This window comes from Esox lucius, chromosome 11 (genome assembly GCF_011004845.1).
Source record: "Esox lucius isolate fEsoLuc1 chromosome 11, fEsoLuc1.pri, whole genome shotgun sequence".
NCBI lineage: Eukaryota > Metazoa > Chordata > Actinopteri > Esociformes > Esocidae > Esox > Esox lucius.
Window position 1 is genome coordinate 16,452,232 of NC_047579.1, and position 21,597 is coordinate 16,473,828.

At 40.4% G+C, this 21,597-nt stretch overlaps 1 protein-coding gene and 1 long non-coding RNA gene across 2 annotated transcripts in view; one reads left to right on the top strand and one right to left on the bottom strand.

The window, feature by feature from the left end:
- LOC105006816 (protein NLRC3-like) overlaps positions 1-21,597 on the top strand; it is a 925,414-nt gene that overhangs the window by 586,798 nt on the left and 317,019 nt on the right. The gene's annotated exons all lie outside the window — the stretch shown is intronic.
- LOC117595251 lies at positions 196-17,370 on the bottom strand. The gene is made up of 3 exons (XR_004576432.1): positions 17,301-17,370; positions 785-920; positions 196-282 (listed from the first exon to the last, which is right to left on the bottom strand). It is a non-coding gene; the product is annotated as an uncharacterized LOC117595251 (long non-coding RNA).

A 21,597-nucleotide genomic window follows, 5' to 3' on the forward strand; every position in this document is an offset into this window, starting at 1 on the left:
TGTATCAACATCACCAGAGGGTGGAGGTGACCTGTATCAATACCACCAGAGGGTGGAGGGGACCTGTATCAATACCACCAGAGGGTGGAGGGGACCTGTATCAATGCCACCAGAGGGTGGAGGGGACCTGTATCAATACCACCAGAGGGTGGAGGGGACACACTAAGAGAACTGGGTGGAGGGGACACTCCTTTCGTGAATTTGTTTGGATGATCCATAGACATGTCACTCTTCATAGACAGACAGCTGAGTTCAGGGGAGTCTGGTCTCTCCTGATGGACTCTGATCAAACCATAGAAACAACATTAGCTTCTTTTAGCTACCTTAAGTTCATGGGTCTTCATTTAAACAGTTAGACCTGATACACGTTAAAACCAAGATTAGGGTTGTGGATGGGTATTCCAGCATGACAAGTAATGGCCAAGTAAACAGGATTGGCTCAAAAAGAAGCACATTATGGTTCTGGAGTGGCCAAATCAATATATAAAATTTTTTCTGGATTTTGGTTTTTCTGTCTCTCACTGTTCAAATAATTTATTTTTAAAACCGTTTTTAATTACTTTTTTTGAAAGGGGTCTTCATTTAAACAGTTAGACCTAATACACGTTAGAACCAAGGGAATAATTTTATCCTTCAGTTCTTACCTTTCAAACACCTCTGATCACAAAAACGCCTTTGATCATAGATTTATTTTCCATTATATAAAATGAACTAAGCACTTCTCTTTTATTAATTTGAAAAGGATAACATTACTAATACTGCAAGAATAATGAAAATTGCTCACCCCGCTGCTTTAACATCTAGCTCATACTCCCCAGTTAGTCCAATTTTTGGGTCAGTGGTCCCCTCCTCTCTCTCCAAAGACAGACTCATTTCAGAAGGCAAACTCATGATGCATTTTAACCCTTCAAAGAGAAAACCTGCAAAAAAAGTCAAACAAGTCAAATGGATGGTTCAACCTAACATCATGTTTGGGTAAGATTTCCCTTACCCTTATGTTTGAAGGCGCATGGTGTTATATAAAACCAGAATCATTGTTAAATATGTAATTCTTCAGGAAGGCCAAGTCTTAATGTTTTGTCTGTTACCTCTGGATATCTGAATGTTTTGAATTGCTATTAAGTCTGGTCACAGTAATTCTAATTAATTATTGTCATGTCTGTTGAAGGACTTGGTTGCTGCATTTGACAATTTAGCACTTTGAATCATCTGGTGAGGGGGAGGTCCATCTCTCCAAACAATTACCATATTTTCCCATTTATAAATTGTGGCTTATACAAATATTTTGAAAACATTTTCAACCACAGCGGTTCATACAGTGAGGGAAAAAATTATTTGATCCCCTGCTGATTTTGTCCGTTTGCCCACTGACACAGAAATGATCAGTCAATAATTTTAATGGTAGGTTTATTTGGACAGTGAAAGACAGAAGAACAACAAAAAAATCCAGAAAACGCAAAGTCAAAAATGTTATAAATTGATTTGCATTTTATTGAGTGAAATAAGTATTCGACCCCTCTGCAAAACATGACTTAGTACTTGGTGGCAAAACCCTTGTTGGCAATCACAGAGGTCAGACGTTTCTTGTAGTTGGCCACCAGGTTTGCACACATATCAGGAGGGATTTTGTCCCCCTTCTCTTTGCAGATCTTCTCCAAGTCATTAAGGTTTCGAAGCTGACGTTTGGCAACTTGAACCTTCAGCTCCCTTCACAGATTTTCTATGGGATTAAGGTCTGGAGACTGGCTAGGCCACTCCAGAACCTTAATGTGGTTCTTCTTGAGCCACTCCTTTGTTGCCTTGGCAGTGTGTTTTGGGTCCTTGTCATGCTGGAATACCCATCCATGACCCATTTTCAATGCCCTGGCTGAGGGAAGGAGGTTCTCACCCAAGATTTGACGGTACATGGCCCCGTCCATCGTCCCTTTGATGCAGTGAAGTTATCTTGTCCACATAGCAGAAAAACACCCCCAAGGCATAATGTTTCCATCTCCATGTTTGACGGTGGGGATGGTGTTCTTGGGGTTATAGGCAGCATTCCTCCTCTTCCAGTTGAGTTGATGCCAAAGAGCTTGATTTTGGTCTCATCTGACCAAAACACTTTAACCCAGTTCTCCTCTGAATCATTCAGATGTTCATTGGCAAACTTCAGACGGGGCCTGTACTTGTGCTTTCTTGTGCAGGGGGACCTTGTGGGCGCTGCAGGATTTCAGTCCTTCATGGTGTAGCGTGTTACCAATTGTTTTCTTGGCGACTATGGTCCCAGCTGCCTTGAGATCATTGACAACATCCTCCTGTGCAGTTCTGGGCTGATTCCTCACCGTGCTCATTATCATTGCAACTCCATGAGGTGAGATCTTCCATGGAGCCCAAGACAGAGGGAGATTGACAGTTCTTTTGTGTTTTTTCCATTTGTGAATAATCACCCCAACTGTTGTCACCTTCTCACCAAGCGATGATCTTGTAGCCCATTCCAGCCTTGTGTAGGTCTACAATCTTGTCCCTGACATCCTTGGACAGCTCTTTGGTCTTGGCCATGGTGGAGAGTTTGGAATCTGATTGATTGCTTCTGTGGACAGGTGTCTTTTATTAAATGTATGCAATTACTTCAAAAATTTTTACGTCAATGATAATCAATAGGAGAAAGTCATCGCTTTGTTATTGGCCCTTCTCGTGTACAGCACAATGTTTTCAGCTATGAAGGTATATTCTAGGCCTATGTCTTATTGTCCAGTGTTTTAACAGTATTAAAAAAATATTGCCTTTAGTTGTTGTTTTTTAATTTTTTATGTAGATTTCTAGAGACTCCAGAATGAAAACCAAGCTCTGAGGGAGGAGAACCAAACCCTGAGGGAATGCAATATACAAGCAGGTGAGAACATGCACTCTCTTAAATTTTACTTTTTTTGTGTAATGTAGGTTCAGAATTACCATATGCCTTTCATTTTGTAGCTTCGGATGAGAGCGTCTCACTTCAAGAGCAGGTGAAGTAGGGACAATGTTGACGTTTGCTCGCAGTGGGCAATCAGGTACAACTTGCAAACAACACCTGTGGTTGTTAGTTTAATACCTGTACATGTAGTAGACCTAGATATAAATGTCATAGTTTAGTATTTGAGGGACCAGGACTGACTACTTTATTCTTTTATTCTGGGAACCCCGTAGGTGCGTAACGCGTTACCTGAAAGGAGCATCTGACCGTGAAGGCAGAAAAAGGCGCCGCACAGCTGAGAAGGACCCACAGCCGACCCCTTAAACCTAGGCTGACTACTGACACCCCAGCATCACTGAACTGGAACACTTTCTTTATCCTGCAGTCAGTAACATCAAGAAGCCAGAAGTGCCAGACTACACTCACCAAATTCACCCTGTTCACTGTGGAAATTACTGTATTTTAGTATTGGCTTATTTCATTCCGTCAATGCTTAACGATTCTATTATAGTTTGTAAATCCTATTTCATACCTGTTACTTGATATTGCACATTAACTAGTACCAAAATTCTACTTTCATTTCATCACTGTGCTTAACTGTTATTCTATTAATAATAGCTTGGAAATACTATTTCATACCTCTGATACTTGATATTGCACATTACCTGGTCCCAAATATTCTACTTACTCTGTTTTTAACATCAGCATTTTTCATTCGTCACAGTGCTTACAGTTTTTTACAATCGCTATGACAGTTTTTTCAATACATTTAACAAGTTTCCTAAACTCTTAACACGGTTAGCACAACATCCATCTTTGTAGGCTATACAAATAACACATTTCTTGTTGCTTTGACACAAAATGCATACAGTTAACACAAATTTAAAATGCTTGAACTTCTTTTACACACAAGCTCAACCAAGACCAAAACAATGTAATTTTACAGTCAAATTTACAAATGCTTTCACACTGTATGTCAGAACAGATAACACCATGTTCTAAACCTAACCTTACAAGCTAAAGTCAAGGTAAACAGCTGTTTATATTGTGAATTGAAACACAAATATATTCCCTGTATCTTATTCCATTGCTAATGAGAAACAGCTTATTGAAGTTATGCAAATAATAAATCACAGCTGATTCCCATCTAGGAAGCACACTCAGGTGTTGAGGTTCTTTCAATCGCATGATCATATGTTCTAAAAGAGTACTCTTTAGGCTGATATTGTGTGGAAAAGGAACAATATGGAGCAACACAAAGAAAGAAAGAAAGAAAGAAAGAAAGAAAGAAAGAAAGAAAAAAATGCCTGCACGAGGGAGAGGAAGACGAGTACCAGGACAAGGGAGAGGAGTGGGACAAGGACAAGGACAAGGGAGAGGAGTGGGACAAGGACAAGGACAAGGGAGAGGAGTGGGACAAGGACAAGGACAAGGGAGAGGAGTGGGACAAGGACAAGGACAAGGGAGAGGAGTGGGACAAGGACAAGGACAAGGGAGAGGAGTGGGGCAAGGACAAGGGAGAGGAGTGGGGCAAGGACAAGGGAGAGGAGTGGGGCAAGGACAAGGGAGAGGAGTGGGGCAAGGACAAGGGAGAGGAGTGGGACAAGGACAAGGACAAGGACAAGGACAAGGGAGAAGAGTGGGACAAGGACAAGGGAGAGGAGTGGGGCAAGGACAAGGGAGAGGAGTGGGGCAAGGACAAGGGAGAGGAGTGGGACAAGGACAAGGGAGAGGAGTGGGGCAAGGACAAGGGAGAGGAGTGTAGAGGATGAGAACATGTGGCCAAATGCAGAAGACCGGGCAGATTAGAAGATTACTTTGTTTTTGTTATTACAGTTTTTTACAATCGCTATGACAGTTTTTTCAATACATTTAACAAGTTTGCTAAACTCTTAACGCACCAACACACCTAAAACACACAATTGGCAAAACGGTTAATTTCATGCTCAAAATCACACATTGTAAACTAAACTTCAAAACTAATTTACAAAATACAATAATACACTAACACAATACACTATGTCTAACAAAACACTGCAAACATGTTTCAAAATCAAATAATTATTCAAAACACTAACACATGTTCTCTTCCAACAGGAACATTTAGTCAATCATAACACAATGACAAAAAAAACACTGTCATCAGCTGAAATTACAGAAACTGCATTATTTTATGCATCAGGTCTGCCCTTATACAATAGACAGTATATTGTATTGATCATAGATTGTGTTTTGCACTGCAGTTTCTTTTGATGCCTCTCTACATTTTTGTTTTGTTGGGTTTAGTAAATGCATGCATTTTGTTTCTTTTGCTGCAGAAATTCAATACAAAAAATGAATTACCATTTTTAGCTTTATAGAATGTACAGTTTATGAAAAAAAAAAGACAGAGACAGAATTGCTGCAGTAAAGACTGTATTTGTAAAAGGACATTGCTGCAAGATATACAAACAGAAAAAGCACTGGAATAATAACAAAAACAAAGTAATCTTCTAATCTGCCCGGTCTTCTGCATTTGGCCACATGTTCTCATCCTCTACCTTGCCCCACTCCTCTCCCTTGTCCTTGCCCCACTCCTCTCCCTTGTCCTTGCCCCACTCCTCTCCCTTGTCCTTGCCCCACTCCTCTCCCTTGTCCTTGCCCCACTCCTCTCCCTTGTCCTTGCCCCACTCCTCTCCCTTGTCCTTGTCCCACTCCTCTCCCTTGTCCTTGTCCCACTCCTCTCCCTTGTCCTTGTCCCACTCCTCTCCCTTGTCCTTGCCCCACTCCTCTCCCTTGTCCTTGCCCCACTCCTCTCCCTTGTCCTTGTCCCACTCCTCTCCCTTGTCCTTGTCCCACTCCTCTCCCTTGTCCTTGTCCCACTCCTCTCCCTTGTCCTTGTCCCACTCCTCTCCCTTGTCCATGTCCCACTCCTCTCCCTTGTCCTTTTCCTTGTCCCACTCCTCTCCCTTGTCCTTGTCCTTGTCCCACTCCTCTCCCTTGTCCTTGTCCTTGTCCCACTCCTCTCCCTTGTCCTTGTCCCACTCCTCTCCCTTGTCCTTGTCCTTGTCCCACTCCTCTCCCTTGTCCTGGTACTCGTCTTCCTCTCCGTCGTGCAGGCATTTTTTTCTTTCTTTCTTTCTTTCTTTCTTTCTTTGTGTTGCTCCATATTGTTCCTTTTCCACACAATATCAGCCCAAAGAGTACTCTTTTAGAACATATGATCATGCGATTGAAAGAACCTCAACACCTGAGTGTGCTTCCTGGATGGGAATCAGCTGTGATTTATATATTTGCATAACTTCAATAAGCTGTTTCTCATTAGCAATGGAATAAGATACAGGGAATATATTTGTGTTTCAATTCACAATATAAACAGCTGTTTACCTTGACTTTAGCTTGTAAGGTTAGGTTTAGAACATGGTGTTATCTGTTCTGACATACAGTGTGAAAGCATTTGTAAATTTGACTGTAAAATTACATTGTTTTGGTCTTGGTTGAGCTTGTGTGTAAAAGAAGTTCAAGCATTTTAAATTTGTGTTAACTGTATGCATTTTGTGTCAAAGCAACAAGAAATGTGTTACAGTTTTTTACAATCGCTATGACAGTTTTTTCAATACATTTAACAAGTTTCCTAAACTCTTAACACGGCTAGCACAACATCCATCTTTGTAGGCTATACAATTAACACATTTCTTGTTGCTTTGACACAAAATGCATACAGTTAACACAAATTTAAAATGCTTGAACTTCTTTTACACACAAGCTCAACCAAGACCAAAACAATGTAATTTTACAGTCAAATTTACAAATGCTTTCACACTGTATGTCAGAACAGATAACACCATGTTCTAAACCTAACCTTACAGGCTAAAGTCAAGGTAAACAGCTGTGTATATTGTGAATTGAAACACAAATATATTCCCTGTATCTTATTCCATTGCTAATGAGAAACAGCTTATTGAAGTTATGCAAATATATAAATCACAGCTGATTCCCATCTAGGAAGCACACTCAGGTGTTGAGGTTCTTTCAATCGCATGATCATATGTTCTAAAAGAGTACTCTTTGGGCTGATATTGTGTGGAAAAGGAACAATATGGAGCAACACAAAGAAAGAAAGAAAGAAAGAAAGAAAGAAAATGCCTGCACGACGGAGAGGAAGACGAGTACCAGGACAAGGGACAGGAGTGGGACAAGGACAAGGACAAGGACAAGGGAGAGGAGTGGGACAAGGACAAGGACAAGGGAGAGGAGTGGGACAAGGACAAGGACAAGGGAGAGGAGTGGGGCAAGGACAAGGACAAGGGAGAGGAGTGGGACAAGGACAAGGGAGAGGAGTGGGACAAGGACAAGGACAAGGGACAGGAGTGAGACAAGGACAAGGACAAGGGAGAGGAGTGGGACAAGGACAAGGACAAGGGAGAGGAGTGGGGCAAGGACAAGGACAAGGGAGAGGAGTGGGACAAGGACAAGGGAGAGGAGTGGGACAAGGACAAGGACAAGGGAGAGGAGTGGGGCAAGGACAAGGACAAGGGAGAGGAGTGGGAAAAGGACAAGGGAGAGGAGTGGGGCAAGGACAAGGGAGAGGAGTGGGGCAAGGTCAAGGGAGAGGAGTGGGGCAAGGTCAAGGGAGAGGAGTGGGGCAAGGTAGAGGATGAGAACATGTGGCCAAATGCAGAAGACCGGGCAGATTAGAAGATTACTTTGTTTTTGTTATTATTATTCCAGTGCTTTTTCTGTTTGTATATCTTGCAGCAATGTCCTTTTACAAATAAAGTCTTTACTGCAGCAATTCTGTCTCTGTCTTTTTTTTTTTTTCATAAACTGTACATTCTATAAAGCTACTCTAAGATGGTCATTCATTTTTTGTATTGAATTTCTGCAGCAAAAGAAACAAAATGCATGCATTTACTAAACCCAACAAAACTAAAATGTAGAGAGGCATCAAAAGAAACTGCAGTGCAAAACACAATCTATGATCAATACAATAAACTGTCTATTGTATAAGGGCAGACCTGATACATAAAATAATGCAGTTTCTGTAATTTCAGCTGATGATAGTGTTTTTTTTGTCATTGTGTTATGACTGATTAAATGTTCCTGTTGGAAGAGAACATGTGTTAGTGTTTTGAATAATTATTTGATTTTGAAACATGCTTGCAGTGTTTTGTTAGACATAGTGTATTGTGTTAGTGTATTACTGTATTTTGTAAATTAGTTTTGGAGTTTAGTTTACAATGTGTGATTTTGAGCATGAAATTAACCGTTTTGCCAATTGTGTGTTTTAGGTGTGTTGGTGCGTTAAGAGTTTAGGAAACTTGTTAAATGTATTGAAAAAACTGTCATAGCAATTGTAAAAAACTGTAATTGTATAGCCTACAAAGATGGATGTTGTGCTAGCCGTGTTAAGAGTTTAGGAAACTTGTTAAATGTATTGAAAAAACTGTCATAGCGATTGTAAAAAACTGTAATGCAGTTTCTGTAATTTCAGCTGATGACAGTGTTTTTTTTGTCATTGTGTTATGATTGACTAAATGTTCCTGTTGGAAGAGAACATGTGTTAGTGTTTTGAATAATTATTTGATTTTGAAACATGTTTGCAGTGTTTTGTTAGACATAGTGTATTGTGTTAGTGTATTATTGTATTTTGTAAATTAGTTTTGGAGTTTAGTTTACAATGTGTGATTTTGAGCATGAAATTAACCGTTTTGCCAATTGTGTGTTTTAGGTGTGTTGGTGCGTTAAGAGTTTAGAAAACTTGTTAAATGTATTGAAAAAACTGTCATAGCGATTGTAAAAAACTGTAACATGTCACATGCACTATTGAAATGTATGATTTATTATGTTGTACACCACCTTTCTCGGTTTTTGTGAAATGTGGAATTAAAACACCATTGCTATCTGGGCCATTCCAGCCTTGTGTAGGTCTACAATCTTGTCCCTGACTTCCTTGGACAGCTCTTTGGTCTTTGCCATGGGGGACAGTTTGGAATCTGATTGATTGATTGCTTCTGTGGACAGGTGTCTTTTATACAGGTAACAAACTGAGATTAGTAGCACTCCCTTTAAGAGTGTGCTCCTAATCTCAGCTCATTACCTGTTTAAAAGACACCTGGGAGCCAGAAATCTTTCTGATTGAGAGGGGATCAAATACTTATTTCACTCATTAAAATGCAAATACATTTCTAACATATTTGACATGTGTTTTTCTGGATTTTTTGTTGTTATTCTGTCTCTCACTGTTCAAATAAACCTACCATTAAAATTATAGACAGATCATTACTTTGTCAGTGGGCAAATGTACAAAATCATCAAGGGATCAAATACTTTTTTCCCCTCAGTCTACATGGTTGTGGCTAATGCATGAGTTTATATTTTTAAAACCATTTTTAATTATTCTTTTTTTAAATGCAAAAAATAAGGCATATGTCACTTTCTAAGCAAACTTTGGGATCTACAAAAACAAACTTGACGGGAGAATGTGCGGTCATGCATGGACACTTTGACCAATGCGTAGGCAGGTCTACACACAAACTGGAGAAATTAGGAATTGCAACTCTAATAGCAGGATTAAAAAGTATTGATCATGTTGACAAGATAGAGGTCTAAGAAACTATGACAATTGGCATTACAGGGTTTTCAAAAACATATTTTATCTTATAACAAATGAATTTTGGTTGCGCCCTATGACCAATTTAAGTTTACAGTGTATGTACGATTCATAATTTTCCAGGCAAATGCCGTTTATATATAGGAGCGGTTAATACTTGGGTTTGCATACACACAAAACTATAAAAATAATGGTGCAGCTTTTCCATGGCGCAGATTATAAACGGGGAATTACGGTAAATGCCAATCTCAAAGCTATACTCTATTGCTCCCCTTAAGGCTTTTCCCCCCATTTTACAAGTATCAAATTCCACCGTATGACAACAATCCTACATGTTTGGGAACGTTTCAGATCACCACAGGCTTCCTTCGAGACCTTTCTGAGCAGCTGCTCTGCCATTTTACACCACCTCCCATAACCCACATGGCCTTTTAGAGGCGTCACAAGGAAATCCCCTATGTCGCCCAATGAAACCCCCGGCCACAATCGTCGGTGGCAAATCCGCCTTGTTGCAATGCCAGTAAATTACTATGAGCTACTATTTAAGCCAAAAATATCTCCACTGTTATATCTATGTTTTTGTTCAAATGGTCGATGTTGTTGTGCATGTTGTCTGCTTTGTCATCTGTTTTGTCGTGACAATGTGCGTTTGGTATTGCAATTCTTGCAAGTTTATGTTGGTGGCCTTGTTGACTACGGATTCGTGGTCGTAACCATGGGGATTTGTTTAGGTCGTTGACGTGTCGTCACTCCTTGTTTTACACTGTCCCCGAGCTCCCTACAATTTCGATCACGTGACATGCACTACACGTATATGGATTTACCAACTCATACTGAAAGGGTTTCTGTTTTACAGTTAAAACTTTAAACGATTTGTTACACTATGCTCCTAACTTTGGTTGGATTACAATACATTTTTACTATGTGTCACTGAACAATTAGTATGAACTATTGGTATATGCTATCATTACTTGGTTAAGTGCATTAATGATCACTGTACACACCTTGCTACCTGCAAAATGAGTCTCAGGGACAGACATCCTGTGCCACACAAAAAAACATATAAAACAATTCTGCATAATATTTCAATTAAAAAAAGGTCATATGAGAACCCACAGAAAGCAAATCACATATTAGTCTCAATAATATTGTCAATATTAGCGGACTGCATAAGCATTCACTCCCTCTTAACATTTAATTGTGTTATTAGTGGGAACTTGAATATCCTTCAAATGTTTAGAAGTAACAATATAGTTGTGGCATATTCATTTAGATTCTTTGTTTAGGCAAGCATACATTTGTTCAGGAGTCAAGTTACACATTCAATTATAGGACTAACAACTTCTTTGTTCCCCATATGCAATACTTGAATGGGAACTTTAATAGTAAGCCTAAATTCAACTAAGTCAAATAAAGGGAAGTAATTGGGAGATATTAACAAATAACAAATAAGACATTTAATTTGTCTTTAAGCATGGTGAAGTTCACCATCATGTTCTTGTAGTATGGGGGAATAAAGTAAACCCCTTCGAATGCTACTGAGTGGACAGGAAGGAAGAACTGGATCAAAAAATGAGAATCTATGACCTATGTGATAATTGAATATCTAATAATCTGACTCCATATTGTTTGTAAACATACACAAACCTAAATGACCATGATATGTTCTTAGAAAAGGTAGATAATCTTTCGTCACAAGCCAAACATTTAAAAGATCATATGTTTCATGGTCTAAGTTATCCTCAATGTTCCTCATCAAGTCCAGAAGACAAGGGACTGTGTAGCAACACAGGAACTCAGAGACCATCAGTCTGGTCACTTCGATTTACATATGTGTATGTGCCTAAATCAGTTATCATAAGCGCCCATAAGGTGTAGGTCGTTTAACACGAACCACACAGTAAAATGGCATGTGTTCCTGGGTCTAACAGAAAGTTAATTATGCCCAATGACTCAGGGATGACCAGAATAACATGTTCTTGGGCCTAACCAAACTGCTCAAGAATTCCAGGACTCAGGGACTCCAAGTCTGGTCGCTTAGACTTACTTATGTGTGTGTAGTTACCAGTAGCCTTACAAGCTTGAGTTTGGAGATGAACGAGGAATGCCGCAATAATCTATATTCCAAAGTAACCCAATTTATTTCAGTGAAGTAATAAAGTTACAATACAAAACAAAGTTACATACCAACACAATTCAATGTCCTCCCAACTAGCCTAATGGTCTATTAATTATACCATAAGTATTTAAATGGGTTGGTATAGTCACTGTGATCATAGTAGTTATAGCCTTTTTAGTATTTCTCGTGCCCATCAGATGATGACTGGCTCTGAGTGGGTTGTTTTGCACGTAGGATCAGCTTAGGGTAGAACTGAAAGACATGCCTTAGTTTGAGACATCCCAATGTTTAACATGACTGATTCTCCCAGATCTGAAACCTACTGACTCATTGACTTACTGATGCCCATATATACTTACTACACCACAAGTACATGCTTAGGTAAAATATTCAGATAGTTAACCTGGAGGTGTCACAATGGTATACATCAAACCCAGAGGGGGCCTTGGCCCAGTGTGTGAACCACAGGACGACTACAGTGATGGAGCCCGGATGATGGACCCCCGAAGCGGAAGAAGAGCCAGATTTCATCTGTATAACCATAACAACTGTCTTGATTGGCAGTGTTTGATTAGATGTACTGTAACTCATTTAAAGTAACTGTAACCTCCTGGTCCTTAAGATCCTGATGTTTTTTTAATATGTAATAAATGTGTTCTTTTTAAAATCAGTCTTTTGTGTTGTCCCAGAGGGGACACAAGGGATAAATTGTGGAAAATTAATTGCGTATACCATATCCTTATTAATCCATTATTCTGCAAAATCCAGTGTCATAAATGGACTGTTTTAAACTAGGCTTGCATTTGTTTTAGACTGTTCATGGTTGCCACGGATAGAAGACGACTTAGGTCAGCATACCCTGTTCTTAGAAGTGATTATAGCCACATCCAAAGACGCCAGGCCTCAACCCTCTTATCTATGACCCAGCTACAGATGGCTCCAAGGTGAAGTTGCCTGTGTCTCATCTGTATCCTTCCATTTGGGCAGGACAGAGACCAGGGGTAGCTCAGATCAGGAGGTCTGTTAACTCTGACCTAGAACTATGGTTGCCATGACAGTGTAGGGTTCTATTTTATCACAGAGTGCTAAGGCTAAAACAGGGAGTGTGCCATACCCCCATCACCCTTACTTCCTAAGATATCTAGTATACACTAAGTTACTGTATAATTACAATATTTTGCTGGCCACCCAAATGCAAGTAGTTTATTGTAATTTTACAGGCAATGTTTTACAGTGTATACAGTATCTCACAAAAGTGAGTACACCCCTCACATTTTTGTAAATATTTGATTTTATCTATTCATGTGACACTGAAGAAATGACACTTCACTACAATGTAAAGTAGTGTGTACAGCTTGAATAACAGTGTAAATTTGCTGTCCCCTCAAAATAACACAACACACAGCCATTAATGTCTAAACCGCTGGCAACAAAAGTGAGTACACCCTTAAGTGAATGTGTCCAAATTGGGCGGAAAGTGTCAATATTTTGTGTGACCACCATTATTTTCCAGCACTGCCTTAACACTATTCACAAATGCTTTGCTGCATACCTCGGTTGTAACGAGTGGTTATTTCAGTCAAAGTTGCTCTTCTATCAGCTTGAATCAGTCGGCCAATTCTCCTCTGACCTCTAGCATCAACAAGGCATTTTCGCCCACAGGACTGCCGCATACTGGATGTTTTTCCCTTTTCACACCATTCTTTGTAAACCATGCCACCCTCAAAATTGCTTAAATCACCTTTCTTTCCCATTCTGACATTTAGTTTGGAGTTCAGGAGATTGTCTTGACCAAGACCACACCCCTAAATGCATTGAAGCAACTGCCATGTGATTGGTTGATTAGATAATTGCATTAATGAGAAATTGAACAGGTGTTTCTAATAATCCTTTAGATGAGTGTATAATGTAAAGTAGTGAGTGTACAGCTTGAATAACAGCGTACATTTTCTGACCCCTCAAAATAACACAACACACAGTCATTAATGTCTAAACCCCTCGCAACAAAAGTGAGTACAAATAGGAAAAAGAGGCTACAATTTGCACGAGCTCACCAAAATTGGACAGTTGAATATTTTCAGTGGAAAGATTTTGCCTGGTCTAATGAGTCTCGATTTCTGTTGAGACATTCAGATGGTAGAGTCAGAATTTGGCGTAAACAGAATGAGAACATGGATCCATCATGCCTTTTTACCACTGTGCAGGCTTGTGGTGGTGGTGTAATGGTGTGGGGGATGTTTTCTTGGCACACTTTAGGCCCCTTAGTGCCAATTGGGCATTGTTTAAATGCCACGGCCTACCTGCGCATTGTTTCTGACCATGTCCATCCCTTTATGACCACCATGTACCCATCCTCTGATGGCTACTTCCAGCAGGATAATGCACCATGTCACAAAGCTCGAATAATTTCAAATTGGTTTCTTGAACATGACAATGAGTTCACTGTACTGAAATGGCCCCCACAGTCACCAGATCTCAACCCAATAGAGCATCTTTGGGTTGTGGTGGAACGGGAGCTTTGTGCCCTGGATGTGCATCCCACAAATCTCCATCAACTGCAAGATGCTATCCCATCAATATGGGCCAACATTTCTAAAGAATGCTTTCAGCACCTTGTTGAATCAATGCCACGTAGAATTAAGGCAGTTCTGAAGGCGAAAGGGGGTCAAACACAGTATTAGTATGGAGTTTAGAAATGTCATTTCTTCAGTGTTGTCACATGAAAAATATAATCAAATATGTGAGGGGTGTACTCCCTTTTGTGAGATACTGTATATACACAAAGGGTGGAAAACATAACAGAAACACCACATGAAAGAGGCCTGCTATTTTGAAGTAACTAAATCACAGATACAAACGCAGGTGTATTTGTGATTTGTATTGATGTATATTTGCAATTGGATTAAGCAGGAAATAAGAAGCACTTGGTGAACGGCAGCCTGGCTCAAATTATCTAGCAGTGTTAAATGCTCTTAACATCCATCACACACACAGTGGCCCTCATTTATCAAAAGTGCGTACACCAAATTTCCAGCGTACACCTGGCGTACACCCAAAACCACGGTGACTTTGAGATTTATCAATATGGACGTTGGCGTTCGGGCACTCTCAAATCCTACGCCAGCTCAGGAGGTGGTGTACGCACGTTTTGAGTTCGTGCGGAAATGCCCAGGAAAAAAAATCCTAACGCACTGACAAACTAAAAGATATGATATATTATGACCCACTTTAAAAAAAACAACAACATAATAATTACAAACTTCAGTGTTTATTTTTGTGCAACATGGACTTCAATGTTTCATTTGTGTGACTCTACCAAAGCATTTGATTTATATGTATTCCTTCAAATGCGAGCCTGTGCGCTTTACATGACGTTTCAGGGTTAGGCCCGACAGTTGCGCACGGGCTGGGTTCAGTAATAAAAGGCTTTTAATGACCAAAATATAATTCAGACTGACAAAATATTAAAAATGACATTCTTCTTCTTTTAAATAATAATAGAAATAATAATAATAACGACATTCTTCTTCTAAATAACAATAAACGTCATTAATAATAAATATCATGAAATAATAAGACGAATATTACAAATTGTCATGCAATTATTAATGTGAATGAATGGTACTCCACATCAAATCATCATCTTTTATTTCGCTTTTTAAACTGCCAAATGAAACAATTTTATTTTTTTCTACCTCCCTGGTGATCGTCTCAATATCCACATCCACTTTTTTGCCGTCTTCCGTGTGTCCATGGCGTAAAATGAGGGCGTGGGGGAAGCGGAGACTTGAATATATAGGGGCGTGTTATTCTAATGACGATCGTTTTCAGCCGTGGCATTTATCAAGGGCAGGTATTGCGTACACCTGGATTTTAAAGGTACGCACAGCTTCATAAATCAGGCGGTGAGAGGAGTGTAAGCAAAATCTTACGCCAACATATACGCCTGTTTCTACGCAAGAATGATAAATGAGGGCCAAAGTAACCATGGTTTTGGGTGTACACCAGGTGTACGCCGGAAATTTGGTGTACGCACTTTTGATAAATGAGGGCCACTGTGAAAGACTCACAACACCAATCACACACACAGCATTAAAGACTCATAACACCAAAGACACAGCCCTCCTCCAAAACCTGTCCAATCAGCCGGTCTTCTTTACACCCCTCCTTTAACCTGGAAGGAGGAAACGTTATCGCACATTATCTCACTCTGCTGCATTCCATTCAGTGGCCAGCCTAAGGCACACCTGTGCAATAATCATGCTGTCAAATCAGCATCTAGATATGCCACACCTGTGAAGTGGATGGATTATCTCAGCAAAGGAGAAGTGCTCACTAACAGATTTCGACAGATTTGTGTACAATATTTGAGAGAAATAGGCCTTTTGTGTACATAGAAAAGCCTTAGATCTTTGAGTTCAGCTCATGATAAATGGGGGCAAAAACAATAGTGTTGCGTTTATATTTTTGTTCAGTGTATAAAGCCCTTTTTACATCAGCAGTTGTCACAAAGTGCTTTTACAAAACACCCGACCTTAAACCCCAAGGAGCAAACAACATTTGTGTTGAATTTTAGTGGCTCGGAAAAACTCCCTAAGAAGGCCAAATAGTGGTGTCAAGCGTGTGTGGCAGCAACCAGGTGAGGAGTACAAAGTGTGTCTTGCCTACAGTCAAGCATGGTGGTGGGAGTGTCATGGTGTGGGGCTGCATGAGTGCTGCCGGTATTGGGGAGCTACAGTTCAATGATGGAACCATGAATGCCAACATGTACTGTGACATACTGAAGCAGAGCATGATTCCCCCCCCCCCCTTCGGAGACTGGGCCGCAGGTCAGTATTCCAACATGATAACGACCCCAAACACACCGCAAAGATTACCACTGCCTTGCTTAAGAAGCTGAGAGTAAAGGTGATGGACTGGCCAAGCATGTCTCCAGACCTTAACCCTATTGAGAATCTGTGGGGCATCCTCAAACGGAAGGTGGAGGAACGCTCTGTGATGTTGTCATGGAGGAGTGGAAGAGGACTCCAGTGGCAACCTGTGAAGCTCTGGTGAACTCCATGCCCATGAGTGTTAAGGCAGTGCTGGAAAATAATGGTGGTCACACAAAATATTGACACTTTCCGCCCAATTTGGACACATTCACTTAAGGGTGTACTCACTTTTGTTGCCAGCGGTTTAGACATTAATGGCTGTGTGTTGTGTTATTTTGAGGGGACAGCAAATTTACACTGTTATTCAAGCTGTACACACTACTTTACATTGTAGTGAAGTGTCATTTCTTCAGTGTTGTCACATGAAAAGATATAATCAAATATTTACAAAAATGTGAGGGGTGTACTCACTTTTGTGAGATACTGTAGGTTAAAACTTTCCAATACAGAAGGACCATCAATGTTTGATAACCACATCATTACTACTGGAACCTATAGGTCTTTAATCCTCCTCAGTACCACATCATTACTACTGGAACCTATAGGTCTTTAATCCTCCTCAGTACCACATCATTACTACTGGAACCTATAGGTCTTTAATCCTCCTGCTCAGAACCACATCATTACTACTGGAACCTATAGGTCTTTAATCCTCCTCAGTACCACATCATTACTTCAGACGACTGACTGTAATGTCCATAAGCATGAATGTCTAGTACTCACCATGAAGTATGTAGTTTCCCTGTTCACCTGCTCTGTGTGTTGCTGTGTTCTCCCTCCTGTCCCTCTGACATCTATAACTGATAGTAAACATATACAGTCATGTGACAGACAGGAACACTGTTTTACCTGGTTGGACCAGTTGTTCTAGTTGGGCACATTCTGATGGAAACCCACTTTGTCTGTCATGTCACACCCTCTGGTATGTAGTCTACTGTCCTGTCCTCTGGTAGGTAACCTACTGTCTTGTCCTCTGGTAGGTAACCTACTGTCTTGTCCTCTGGTAGGTAACCTACTGTCTTGTCCTCTGGTAGGTAACCTACTGTCTTGTCCTCTGGTAGGTAACCTACTGTCTTGTCCTCTGGTAGGTAACCTACTGTCTTGTCCTCTGGTAGGTAACCTACTGTCTTGTCCTCTGGTAGGTAACCTACTGTCTTGTCCTCTGGTAGGTAACCTACTGTCTTGTCCTCTGGTAGGTAACCTACTGTCTTGTCCTCTGGTAGGTAACCTACTGTCTTGTCCTCTGGTAGGTAATCTACTGTCTTGTCCTCTGGTAGGTAACCTACTGTCTTGTCCTCTGGTAGGTAATCTACTGTCTTGTCCTCTGGTAGGTAATCTACTGTCTTGTCCTCTGGTAGGTAACCTACTGTCTTGTCCTCTGGTAGGTAACCTACTGTCTTGTCCTCTGGTAGGTAACCTACTGTCCTGTCCTCTGGTAGGTAGTGTACTTTCTTGTCCTCTGGTAGGTAACCTACTGTCATGTCCGCTGGTAGGTAGCCTGTCTTGTCAACCTAAACTGTAATATGTTGTCAGTGTCCACCCTTTTGGTTAATTTCTGGATGTATACTTTCTCAAGATTCTTTTTATCAGGTTAAGTGGGCTACAGACATAATATGTCTACCTGTTATATGTATCAGAACTAAAGTATGTTTTCTAATACCTCCCCATGTGTCCTGAATGTCTGTGTGGGGTGAAAACACAGAGGGGTAAAAAAAAAGTCTGTGAAGGAGAATTCAGAGTTACAGAGGTGAAAGATCTAAACAGTGGCCTTGTAACAGTCACAATCCAGATCTAAACCTGAGCACTGTCTCAAAGTAAGTGTGAATCACTCCCAGATATGGAGTAGAGATACCAGACACCCTCCTGCCGCTTCACCCTTGGAAGACCCAAACTAAACTTCAATGCCGGGATGAAGAGTCAATCTTGTTAATATAGACCCAGTCACTGTCCAACCCCTAGTTAATACAGACCCAGTCACTGTCCAACCCCTAGTTAATACAGACACAGTCACTGTCCAACCCCTAGTTAATACAGACCCAGTCACTGTCTAACCCCTAGTTAATACAGACCCAGTCACTGTCTAACCCCTAGTTAATACAGACCCAGTCACTGTCTAACCCCTAGTTAATACAGACCCAGTCACTGTCCAACCCTAGTTAATACAGACCCAGTCACTGTCCAACCCCTAGTTAATACAGACCCAGTCACTGTCCAACCCCTAGTTAATACAGACCCAGTCACTGTCTAACCTCTAGTTAATACAGACCCAGTCACTGTCTAACCCCTAGTTAATACAGACCCAGTCACTGTCCAACCCCTAGTTAATTCAGACCCAGTCACTGTCCAACCCCTAGTTAATACAGACCCAGTCACTGTCCAACACCTAGTTAATACAGACCCAGTCACTGTCTAACCCCTAGTTATTACAGACCCAGTCACTGTCCAACCCCTAGTTAATACAGACCCAGTCACTGTCTAACCCCTAGTTAATACAGACCCAGTCACTGTCCAACCCCTAGTTAATACAGACCCAGTCACTGTCCAACCCCTAGTTAATACAGACCCAGTCACTGACCAACCCCTAGTTAATACAGACCCAGTCACTGTCTAACCCCTAGTTAATACAGACCCAGTCACTGTCCAACCCCTAGTTAATACAGACCCAGTCATTGTCCAACCCCTAGTTAATACAGACCCAGTCACTGTCCAACCCCTAGTTAATACAGACACAGTCACTGTCCAACCCCTAGTTAATACAGAACCAGTCACTGTCCAACCCCTAGTTAATACAGAACCAGTCACTGTCCAACCCCTAGTTAATACAGACCCAGTCACTGTCCAACCCCTAGTTAATACAGACCCAGTCACTGACCAACCCCTAGTTAATACAGACCCAGTCACTGTCTAACCTCTAGTTAATACAGACCCAGTCACTGTCCAACCCCTAGTTAATACAGACCCAGTCACTGTCTAACCCCCTAGTTAATACAGACCCTGTCACTGTCTAACCCCCTAGTTAATACAGACCCAGTCACTGTCTAACCCCTAGTTAATACAGACCCAGTCACTGACCAAGCCCTAGTTAATACAGACCCAGTCACTGTCTAACCCCTAGTTAATACAGACCCAGTCACTGTCCAACCCCTAGTTAATACAGACCCAGTCTCTGTTGTATGGGGATGCAGATTCCTAATCAGTTTTGTTGGTCTCTGCTGTAAATCCAATGAGTTATCTGTCAGATCAGGACACCTCAGTCACAATCCCCCACTAGACAGTCCAAGCCCAACATGTTAGTCCTATCACCAAGTCAGAGCTAGGATGACTGATGTCAGCTTTGTCTGTATGGACATTACCAACCAACACAACCCTAAGCACAATAAACTCCCAAAATGTCAAACATTTTCATCACTGCAAGCCCCACCCACCAAAGTTCTGGTACTTTGGGAAAGTACTACCCCCCGAGCACTGACTTTTTTACGGGTAACATAAAGTACCCAGAACTTAATTCAGACCCTGGTTCCTGAGGTGGAACCGCAGTGAGTTCCTCGAAAGGTTCCTAGTTCCTGGGTAATTGTCCCAGCATGCAACCTCTCACCATTACTTTGACCTATCTTGTGTTTTTAGTTTATTAAAGATGGAGGAGTAATAAGGAGAGTGTGGAGGGGTACATTTAAACAAGTGATTAACAAGCAATTAATAACACGTCTTTTTTTATACAGTCCAGTAACTGGGTCATTTAATAATACGTCTTTGTTTATACAGTCCAGTAACTGGGTCATTTAATAATACGTCTTTGTTTATACAGTCCAGTAACTGGGTCATTTAATAATACGTCTTTGTTTATACAGTCCAGTAACTGGGTCATTTAATAACATGTCTTTGTTTATACAGTCCAGTAACTGGGTCATTTAATAACATGTCTTTGTTTATACAGTCCAGTAACTGGGTCATTTAATAACACGTCTTTGTTTATACAGTCCAGTAACTGGGTCAATTAATAACACGTCTTTGTTTATACAGTCCAGTAACTGGGTCATTTAATAATACGTCTTTGTTTATACAGTCCAGTAACTGGGTCATTTAATAACATGTCTTTGTTTATACAGTCCAGTAACTGGGTCATTTAATAATACGTCTTTGTTTATACAGTCCAGTAACTGGGTCATTTAATAACATGTCTTTGTTTATACAGTCCAGTAACTGGGTCATTTAATAATACGTCTTTGTTTATACAGTCCAGTAACTGGGTCAATTAATAACACGTCTTTGTTTATACAGTCCAGTAACTGGGTAATTTAATAACTCGTCTTTGTTTATCCATTCTAAGTCGACATCCGCGATACCGCGGACAGTGCTCATTTGCATAAATATTTCGAAAAATAGATTCGCCATAATCGTCCGATTCCAATGGTATATTATTTGCAGCCACTTTCGTGAAGCGTTCCGTGTATAATTGGGGTTGTCCGTGTATAATATATATATATATAATTTTTTTTTTTTTCTGAGTTTATGTAATATATAAGTCCAAACGTAACTAGCGATCTAGTGCTGCCACCTGCTGGCCGTTTTGTGTCATTACACCTAAAAGAACCGTTACATGGGGTTATAATCTTTCATTTTATAGTGTTTCATTTCTAGGTTGAAAAACCAAATTTTTTGGGGGTGCCTATATTTTTTACCTTCTATTATATAATGATTTTATTATTTTCAACCCAATTACAGTGTAATTTGATAGTAAAGGCATGAAAGTATGAGGAAATACCATTGACACAAAATCTCATAATGCTTTAAAAAACAAATCTTGATGCTGAATGGCAGAAATGTTTTCCGAATTTTTTTTTTTGCCTTTCAAACAGTTGAGTTTTATAAATAGTGACCCAGAAGTCTGTTTTTATGTGTTTTTATTGTAGCCAGAGGGGTTTTTATTACCAGGATACATCATAATAGGTTGTATCTGTTACAGAAATGAATCTAGGACCCTAAATGTCCCAGTAGTGAAATCCGGCCGAAAGCCCCATAG